Source organism: Symphalangus syndactylus, chromosome X (genome assembly GCF_028878055.3).
Source record: "Symphalangus syndactylus isolate Jambi chromosome X, NHGRI_mSymSyn1-v2.1_pri, whole genome shotgun sequence".
NCBI lineage: Eukaryota > Metazoa > Chordata > Mammalia > Primates > Hylobatidae > Symphalangus > Symphalangus syndactylus.
Genome location: NC_072447.2, coordinates 32,124,358 through 32,134,630, shown reverse-complemented (window position 1 = coordinate 32,134,630; position 10,273 = coordinate 32,124,358).

Below are 10,273 nucleotides of genomic sequence, written 5' to 3'. Positions count from 1 at the left end.
TATATACTTTAGTTCACCATCTACCAGCGTTTTTTTCTTAGAACAGCTAACCCAGAACCAAAAATACATCTGGATGGCTGCTCCTTATCTAAGAAGTTCAAGGTGTTTATTAGTCCCACAGTCTAGCTGAGAAGGAGACAGGAGCTTAAAGTCCAACAGTCTGGAATTTTATTGTGAGGTAGAGGTGGCTTCTGCATGGGCTCTGTCTCATTTGGCCATTTTCACAAGAAGCATCTAAAAGTTTTGCACAGACCTTGGGCACAGGGGCCACTGTAACAAGTACACTGTTCTTGTTCACGTGGGGTTTAACTTGCAGCTGCGGTCTGAGACGGTACGTGAAGTCTTTGGGGAAGGGGCATGTATTAGTCCATTTCTACACTGCTATGAAGAAATACCCAAGACTGGGTTATTTATAAAGAAAAAGAGGTTTAATGGACTTACAGTTCCACGTGACTGAGGAGGCCTCACAATCATGGCAGACGGTGAAGGAGGAGCAAAGGTACATCTTACATGGTGTCGGCAAGAGAGTGTCTGCAGGGGAACTGCCCTTTATAAAACCATTAGATCCGATGAGACTTATTCACTATCACGAGAACAGCATGGAAAAACCCGCTCCCTTGATTCAATTACCTCCCACTGGGTCCCTCTCAGGACATATGGGGATTATGGGAGCTACAATTTAAGATGAGATTTGGGTGGGGACACAGTCAAACCGTATCAGGGCAGAAGATTGTTTCCATTGTGAGCACTTCAAGATTTAGAAATTCAAGCAGTTCCTGAAAAGGAGAATGAGAGCCACTGTGCAGATTCTGATATTTGTTGATTTGTTTCACAGGCTCTTATATGACACATGTGGCACCATTGTCTTATGCACTTTATACATATTAATTCAGTTACTCTTCATGACAATTCTATAGGCAGTTGCTATGAATAGCCCCATTTACAAATGAGAGTACCAAGGAGCAGAGAGGTTAGGCCACTTGCTCAAAGTCACACAGCTTCATAGTTGGCAGAGTTGGAACTTGAATCCAGATGTCTGGCTCCATAATGCTTGCATTTCAACACTAAAGTCAAGGGAAAATGGTAAGATTTCAAGATGTCTTGAGCATTCCCAGAACAGGCAGATCAAGACAATTTATTCTACGGTTTCAGGATCTGTCCAGACCATTAACCACAATGGCATTAAAATGGTCTGGACAGACCTGGAACCTCTGTAGTATTCTTGATTGGTAACATGGAATTATTCTGCCTGTTCAGGAAATGCTCAAGACATCTGACTTTGAAATCTCATCAACTCCTCTTTACTCTAGTGGCTTTGAAATTGAAATATTTAGGGAGAAAACTTCCATCTCTCCCAACAGCCTGAGTAGGCAGTGACGTATAAATAAATGGTCTTGTAAGAAGTGGTGTGGGTGCTTGGACCTGTGAGAGAAAGATAAGGAAGTTTTAATTTTGATCATCAGTACCCACAATGAAGGATATGAGACCTAGTGATTGCAATTTAGTAGGGCATGGAGTGACATTTCTGACAAAAGATGTGGCAAATGAAGAGTTAATTCAGGTTTTTCTCGGTCGTCTCTTCTTTCACACTCCTTCTAAATACTGAAAAGTCAAGAAAAAGGTAGCAATTTTCCCTTGCAAGTCACCAGCATTGTGTTAATCTTCCCTCCTCCCACTGCCCCAAACAGGGGAACAGCAATATCACACCACAAAGTAGCTTCCAGAAGATGTGCAGCATGGGACTGTGAGAATGCCAGTTTCAGGGGCTATTTTGCTGTGTTGCGTTCTGTGACAGCATGATCCATCGGCTGCTCTTAGGAAGACAATATAGTAAAAAGAATTGGCCCCTGCTGGTGCTTAAAAGGTGCTAGAAGGGGAGTGTTAATTTATTGCTAATATACGCTGTGTTAAAAAAAAGAAAGAAAAATGTCTTTTGGTCCCACTTTGCCTTTTGGTGTTCAAAAAGGGAAGGGGAGAACTAGTGGCCATAATTAGAGGTCACATTTTGGTCACAACTTCAACCTCCTTGGCCGAGAGGTAGGGGAAAGACATCCTTTGTTTGCCTGTGGGGAAGGGAGCTCCCGGCAGGAGCTGTCCCTTGCAGAGGCCAGGACGCTCTTGCCACACTATTGTTGGGGTCATTTATTTCCCAGCACCAGACCTCCTGAACTTGCATTTGCATTTTCTGCCTGTCCACCTGAAGCAGCACTAATGGGCCCCAGAAACCTTCTGGAGTGTATTGGGTCTGCTGGCCACAGGCAGAGAGGAAACAGGCTCAGGATCCTTGAGACCCCACTTCAGGGGTCTGGAAATAGAGACTGGGAAAGAAAAATAGCCCTTCGGAGAGGTGCCTAATAAACAGTCTTTGGATTGAAGACTTGCGGACTCAGAGTGGCCAGATGGGAACAATATTTAAGGGAGATGCCAGGAAGCTTCTTCGAGCTTCAGAGAGTTGATTTCCTCCTGCACTTGGATATTTTGAAAAGCTGCTTCTGGGTGTTATAATCCTGAGAAATGAGCAGACCCAAATGGGGGAATCAGCTTGCTGGGTCTCCCCTACTTTCTGCTGTTCGGTCTCAGGGGGCTGGACCTGGTAGTGCCAGCTCCTCACTGTCCCTCATTTTGCGGAAGCCAGCAGACCCCCTGGGGAATTAGGCTTGGCTGCAGTTGAAATAAGCTCCAGTGATTAATTAATTTAATTAACATATCTGCAGTTTCAACTGCCTTTAAGATAATCTACCTTTATAAAAACTCACGTGGATGAAGGCAAATATTGATGTGGAAATAGCCTAAAATTGCCTCCCTACCCAATTTGGAGGAGGGGCAATGATAGTCTGGCTCTAACTACCTATACTGCTCTTTAGGGGACTTCTACAATATATGATTCTTTTTCCTAGAGCAAGATTTAAGTCCATTTTTCTTCGTCTGGTTCCCTCACTGTTGTCTTCCTTCCTCTCTCCCCCAGCCCCTTCCGATTTATCTCAATCCTTTGAAAGTGGACTAGCCCAATCTGTACCTGAAAAAAACAAAAAACAAAAAAAAAGAAAACAAAAAAACAGGTGGATGAATCGGTGGGCGAGCTAGGTGGTGAGGGGAAGAAGCTATCTTCGTCACGGGGCTAGGAAGGTCTGAGAAGGTACAATTAATTCCTCAGTGCTAAGTGTCCTTTCCTCTGGCCTGCCTGCCTGAGAGCGACCCACTTGCGATTTAGTCATGTTGTGTGTTGTCCGTGGCTCAGGCAGAAAGGTCACCCACTCAGCTTTCTGTGCCATGAAGAGAAATTAGTCAGGACCTCCCTGAGAGGGTGCGGACTCTTGGCTGTTCATCATTTGGGACAGGCTCCACGGCTCCTCCCTGAGCCCAGCATTTGATAAAATGAAGGTGTTGCTATTAGCTGGGGGCTGGGGAAAAGGCTGTGTGTTGCATCCTTTCAGAAAGAGAAGGGGTAGGGGTGGGAGGAGGCTTTAGGGAGGAAAATTAGATAATAAAAAAAAATATGGAACGCAAACCACAATTAGACCTGTTATTTTGAAATTTATGTCATACAATTTGGAACCACAGGTAAAACCTTCCTCCTCCAGTAGTAAAAGTGAAATTGTCAATCAGTGCTAAGGGAAATATATATATATATATATATATATATATATATATATATATATTTTTTTTTTTTTTTTTTTTTTTTTTTGCAGCGTTACATTTAACAAGAAGTCTGAATAATCGTTGCATCTTAAGTGGCAACCAGGCTAACAACTATACATGCCTTTTCTTTTTTCTTGTCTCCCTTCCTTTCCACAGAAATAAAGTGGCCTGGATCTCCTGACAATTCAGGTATGACTTTACTCAAAAGTCCAGTAGAAACGGCAAAGCCATCCTGGCAGCAGAAAAGTCCTAGAGCTGCTAGCCAGGATATTCAAGTTTGTATCTAAACTTATGTGAGCACTCTCTCTCTCTCTTTCTCTCTCTCTCTCTCTCTCTCTCATGTGCACACGAACCTTGTTTAATCAATCAGAACCTGATACCAGACCCAATATAATCCTCATGGGTGAATCTATTAAATTGTGTTTAATATCAGTGTCACTCACCCCCACCCCAACCCTGGAAAGAGCAATCTGTATCTAGAAATTGGTTTGTTCATGCAGATTTAATATATAACTACTCTTTCTGTGCCTCTTAGGCTCATAATTGTGGACACACAGCACTGAGAGAGGTGTTCTTAAAGATTTCTCAAAGGAGAGGAAGAAGCAAAAAGAAGATGGTGAAATAGCTTCCCAGTGATAAATCGGGTTGGCAGAAAAGTCGTCACTTTATTTTCCCATCTCTTTCCCTATGTGTGGCTAATTCTAATCACTCTGAAGCTTATAGCAATGAAAAGAATGTTTGAAGCCCCTTGGTCCTGGCTACCCTTAGCAACCACACTAAAAGGGCTCCAGTTTAGAGCACTTAACAATTATGAGCGGGGCCAGTCCATGAAATTAGCTGGTGGGATGTTTTTGCCACCAAAGTATTACTGTGGGGGAAAATTAGATGCTGAGCCAGGACACCTGGTCCTTCATGGCTCTGTTTCTCTCTAGGATGCCGAGTAGGTCATATTAACCGCACTAGAACTTGGCTTCCTCATCTATAAATGTAGCAGGATTCTATCTGAAAAGCTACTAAGTCCTTTCAATTGGAAAATGCTAGAATTTGGGAATAGAATACGTTTTCTTTAACCTCATTTTCTTCTGGGGACATGTACCTAAAGCCAAATGTGACAATTCAGTTGAAGTATGAGATGGCCTTTCTCTGGGCCGTAACTATGATGTCAGGGAGATGAACTAGTAGGGAGTTTTAGCCTTTTGGAGATCATGAGTGCCCCACGAGTCTGATGAAAAGTCTGGATAGCAAAACACACATATGTGCCTGTTGATGTATAGCATCGCTTTTGTATGCTACAGGAGGGGTGGTGGGTTTCCAGGGGCACATGGTCAGATCCCAGTTAAGAATTGCCATACAGATTTCAAAGCCTCACCCAAGTTCTAGAGGTCTGTATCTCCATTATGCAACTCTAGGCTGTAAAATAGTTTTAGCGTTTCCTAGCTCATTAGGCACTTTTAGCTTCCAAGATGGTCTCAGGCCCTCAAATACCTATTAACTCTCCCAGATCCTTCCTGCTCTACCTCCCCACCTGAGTTGTGCCCTGGTTAACATTATTGATATCTAACAAATACTTATCAGCACTTACTATGTGCCAGATGCATAAACTTTTAAAATTAACATATTTAATCCTTAAAAAAATTCTGTGAAATAGGTAGTACTGTCATTCCTGCATTACAAGTGATAACACTGAGACATAGAGAGATTCAATTATTTGCCCAAGGTCATCGAATTAGTGGGTAGTGGAGCTGAGTTTGGAACCCAGCAATCTGGCTCTAGAGTCTGTGCTCTTAACCACTATTTTCGTTTCCAAAATACTTGGGTAATGGTGATTTACAAACAAAAACACATTCCATGAAAATTTTTCAAGTTGCATACTTACAATTTGTGCATATTTCTGTATGTTTGTTATATTTCAATGAAAATTTTACCTTAAAAATCTACTATATCTGTTGGGAATGCTTTTGGCAGCTTAAACCAGAGGGGTATTCGCTATTTATTTAACAAGGAGGTGAGTGGTCTCAGAGTTGATTTGTCAGCTTGACGGCATCCCAATGACCCAAGATCTTTCCACTTTCTCTCTTGCCCATTCTCAGTTTCCTGGCAGAGTCTTCCCTCATGGTCACAAGATGGCAACTAAGCCTCCAACCATCATATCTATACGGAAATAGGTGGGCAGTGAAGGAGGTCTCCTCAGATACTTCTCTCCTTTCAGTTTGCAAAGATTTCCAGCAAATTTTCCCAATACTCTCATTCATCAGAATTAGGTAAAATGGCTACCTTTGTATAAGAGAAACTGGAAAAGTGAGTCTCTGATTTTTTCCAACCTCTATGGGCTGTGACGGAGAAGGGAGAAGGGGTGTGGAATGAACATTGAATATCTCCCAACAGTGTCTGCTACACATTCCCTGTATTTAAAAAAAGGCTTCCACACTGAGAAAGGCAAGAGAGGAACACAAGTGAAGGGATCAAAGGTATTCAATCACCGTCTTTCTGTAGATTGAAAAAAAGGCCTCACACAGATCCCTTCAGAATAAACTGTTGAATACAGCCGATAGTGAAAACTATTTGGAACAGGAGATTTGAAAGTCTCTCCCATCAAACTGGAAGGATGAGCTCTTAACTAATGACTTAATTTGAATCTTTGAAAGACGACTGTTTCATTATCTTCCTTAATGGAGTGTACATCAAATTTAGTGTGTCTTCAAGACACCAGACTAGATTTAGCCAGATGGTGCAAGTTTTCCAACCTTCTAATAATACTTGTGCATTTTTAGCAGTTAAAATGCTTAAAGGGGGTATCATTCTGGTGGGAGGAGAAGAGCAGTTGGTTAAGTGGTCTTGCCATCAGCTTTGTGTCTGGATGGCAATGATTCTTCCTCTGTTCACACTATCTACTCAACTCCTTAAAATTCATGTCTGGGGAGGGAACTATTTCTCAGCTGCTTTCCACCTATCATCACAGTGTCTGGTTTGTGCGGTTTTGTCTTAGTTTAAGTTCACCTGGAAAGAGATGCTTAGACAAGGATTTGAGTACAAATAGTTTCTTTAGATGATGAAGGAAATACTGGTAGGGAAGTAGGGAAGGGAGATAGGATAGGGAAGGCAGCAAATAAAATGTGCATTATCCAATTATCACTGTGGTTGACTGGAACTTGATCTCACTGGGAAATTCTGGGAGACAGGGTGAAACACGTGATTCAGGGTTCTACCCATGAGCGAGAGAGCTGGGGTATTTATACACAAACTCCCCAGTATTATTGGAGGAGGGCTTCTTCCAAATGGTGTTAATTTCCTAGCATTTCTGGCTTGCCACATGGGCAGACAAATCTGGCTTCACTGGCCAGAGACAGCCCTCAAAGAAAGAAATGCACGTACTGGTGTTTGGAAGTGGTGGGGGTCAGAGGATTTAAGTTTCGTAGAATTAAAGGTTAGACCTCACGGGGACCTTAAACATTCTAAAGTCCAGAGCGGTCTGTTATTCCTCCTTCCCATTGTATAATCAAAGTAACTGTTGTTACTTAGTTTACTTAGTTACTTAGTAAACTAAGACAGGTAGAATCTCACACCTAGGCAGTGGCTGGGCTGCAACAACAACCCAGTTTTCCCACCTTTTCATCTTAGATTCTTTCAACCTTGCCAATGTTATTCACAAACCAGGAGGATATTTAAAATATTAAAGGATTATTACTTGGTTGAATTGTCATAACATTTAGAAAATAATTTTTCTTTACGTTACTAGTAGTGTGTGAATATTAATAAAATATAATTGTTAAAATTAATAAACTGGTTATAGGACAAAGTACAAATAATCAAGATCACCCCTTGCTTGGCACATACGCCTCTTGAATGTTAGATGATCTTTCTGCAGCTATGGATAAGACTGGTGACAGTTCTGGTTCCTTCTGCTATGCCCGTTGGTTATTCTCTGAGGTTTTCTGCTTAAAGTCTACTCATTTAGCTATTAAATACAAGACACCATGTGATGTAGCCAGCCCCATCCTCTCACAACACTCCTAATGCTTAAAAATGCAGTGAGGGGCTCGGTGCCGTGGCTCACACCTGTAATCCCAGTGTTTTGGGAGGCCGAGGAGGGCAGATCACGAGATCAAGAGATTGAGACCATCCTGGACATGGTAAAACCCCGTCTCTACTAAAAATACAAAAATTAGCTGGGCACGGTGGTGCATGCCTGTAGTCCCAGCTACTTGGGAGGATGAGGCAGGGGAATTGCTTGAACCTGGGAGGTGGAGGTTGCAGTGAGCCGAGATCGCGCCACTGCACTCCAGCCTGGTGACAGAGCGAGACTCCATCTCAAACAAACAAAAAAAAATTCAGTGAGGAAAGAATTTGCAAAACCCTCTAGTCCCACAGGTAACTGAAGAAATCCTGCAGGTGGAGGGTGTTTAGGAAAATCTTAGGGAAGAAGAAAGCTCAGCTTCAGAAAGACCCTCATTTACTCGAATCTTATTCTCATTTCTCTCACCCATTCCTCCTATTCTAAGAAAGATTTAATTCTGGGTCAGAGACGACAAGAAGGGGAGCAGAAGCAAAGTGAATCTCATAATTTTATGAAAGTGTTCCGTTTGACCTCTCACTGTTGGGCTCAAGTGATTCCCCTGCCTCAGCCTCTTGAGGAGCTAAGAATACAGACATGCACCACCACGCCTGGCCTTAAGTAGGTTCTGACATGTTTATACCCAGGAGTTCATGGCTGGATTTTCCAGCTGAAATTCACTAGAAAGCACTCTCTTCTGCACTTCCCGTTCCTTCTTTTGTCTAAATTGTGAAATAATATACATACTGTAAAGTGTACAAATGTCAAGTGAACAGCTCAATGAATTTTAACAAAATGAACACACCCATTGAACTACCATCTAGGTTAGGGCATGCATTACTAGCACCAAGATGCCTACTTTATATCCATCCTGTCATTACCATCACCCCAAAAGTAAAGAGAATCTTTTGCCATAAATTAGTTTTTCATATTTTTCAACTTTCTATAGATGCAATCACAGAGCACGTACATTTTTGTGGTTGGTTTCTTTTGCTCAACGTTAGGTATGTGAGGTGCATTCATGGTGTTGTGATTAGCAGCCATTTATTTCTTTTTTTATCATCATATAGCATTCAGTTGTATGAATCAACTACAATTTATCTATCCTTTGAGTTATTTGCAGTGTCTTCTGTGTACTGAATTTCAGAAGGCCATTGGGATGGAATGGGATCATAATATTATTTAGACATTTATACCTAAAACATTCATCAACAGATTGCCAATGGCCAAGCCTAGCCAGCATGTATATGGAGCTTACTATGCGTTAAGTGTTGACTTAAGTACTTCATAAGTGTGAACTCATTTAGCTTTCATACAACACTGTTAGGGAGGGTACTATTATTATTCCCATTTAGATGCAGAAACTTAGGCATGGATTGGTAAAGTCACTTGCTTAAGGTCACACAGCTAATTTGCAGAAGGGGAAGTTCTGGCCAATGAAACTGGCTTCAATCATGTTCTTTACTGTGTCCCTTGTATACACTTCTATTACAGCACGCAGTACACTGTCTTATATGCCTTTATTTACCTATCTTTCTGCCCCTCTGTATACATGTCTTTACATACCTATTTTTCTGCCCTTTTTGACCATGATCTTGAACATGCCATCTATGTCTTATTTTTGCCAGCATTGGTTTAATGAGCAAACCAGGGGTTGTGCTGAAGTAAGTGCTTGTGTGAGAAATGAGTTAGTGTGGGCAATAAACTCATGGGTACCTTTTCTTTTTTTTCTTTATTTAAAATTTTTATTTTAGGTTCAGGGGTACATGTGCAAGTTTGTTATATAAGTAAACTGCATGTCACAGGGCTTTGGTGTACAGATAATTTCACCACCCAGGTAATAAGCATAGGATCTGACAGGTAGTTTTTTGATCCTCTCCCTCCTTCCACCCTCCACCCTCCGATAGACCCCAGTGTCTGTTGTTTCCCTCTTTGTGTCAGTGTGTTCTTGTTGTTGTGTAGCGCCCACTTATAAATGAGAACATGCAGTATTTGCTTTTCTGTCCCTACATTACTTTGCTTAGGATAATGGCCTCCAGCTCCATCCATGTTGCTGCAAAGGACATAATCTCATTCTTTCTTATTGCGGCATAGTATTCCATGGTGTATATGTACCACATTTTCTTTATCCTGTCTACCATTGATGGGCATTTAGGCTGACTCCATGTCTTTGCTACTGTGAATAGTGCTGCAGTGAACATATGTGTATATGTGTCTTTATGGTGTAACTATTTATATTCCTTTGGGTAATGGGATTGCTGGGTCAAATGGTAGCTCTGTTTTAAGTTCTTTGAGGAATCGTCACACTGCTTTTCACAGTGGCTGAACTAATTTGCATTCCTTCCAGCAGTGTATAAGTGTTCCCTTTTCTCTGCAACCTCACCAGCATCAGGTTTTTCCATTTTTTTTTTCTTTTTAATAATAGGAAGGAGGAAGAGAAACTGCATTGCCCATAGCTCATGGGTTAATGACACAAACTGCTTGGAACAGTTTTTATAACTTAAACCAGAGGAGACAGCAAGGAGGAAGAGCCTAGAGCTGTGGTAGCCAATAGAAATACAAGATGAAGGGAGATAGAGAGTA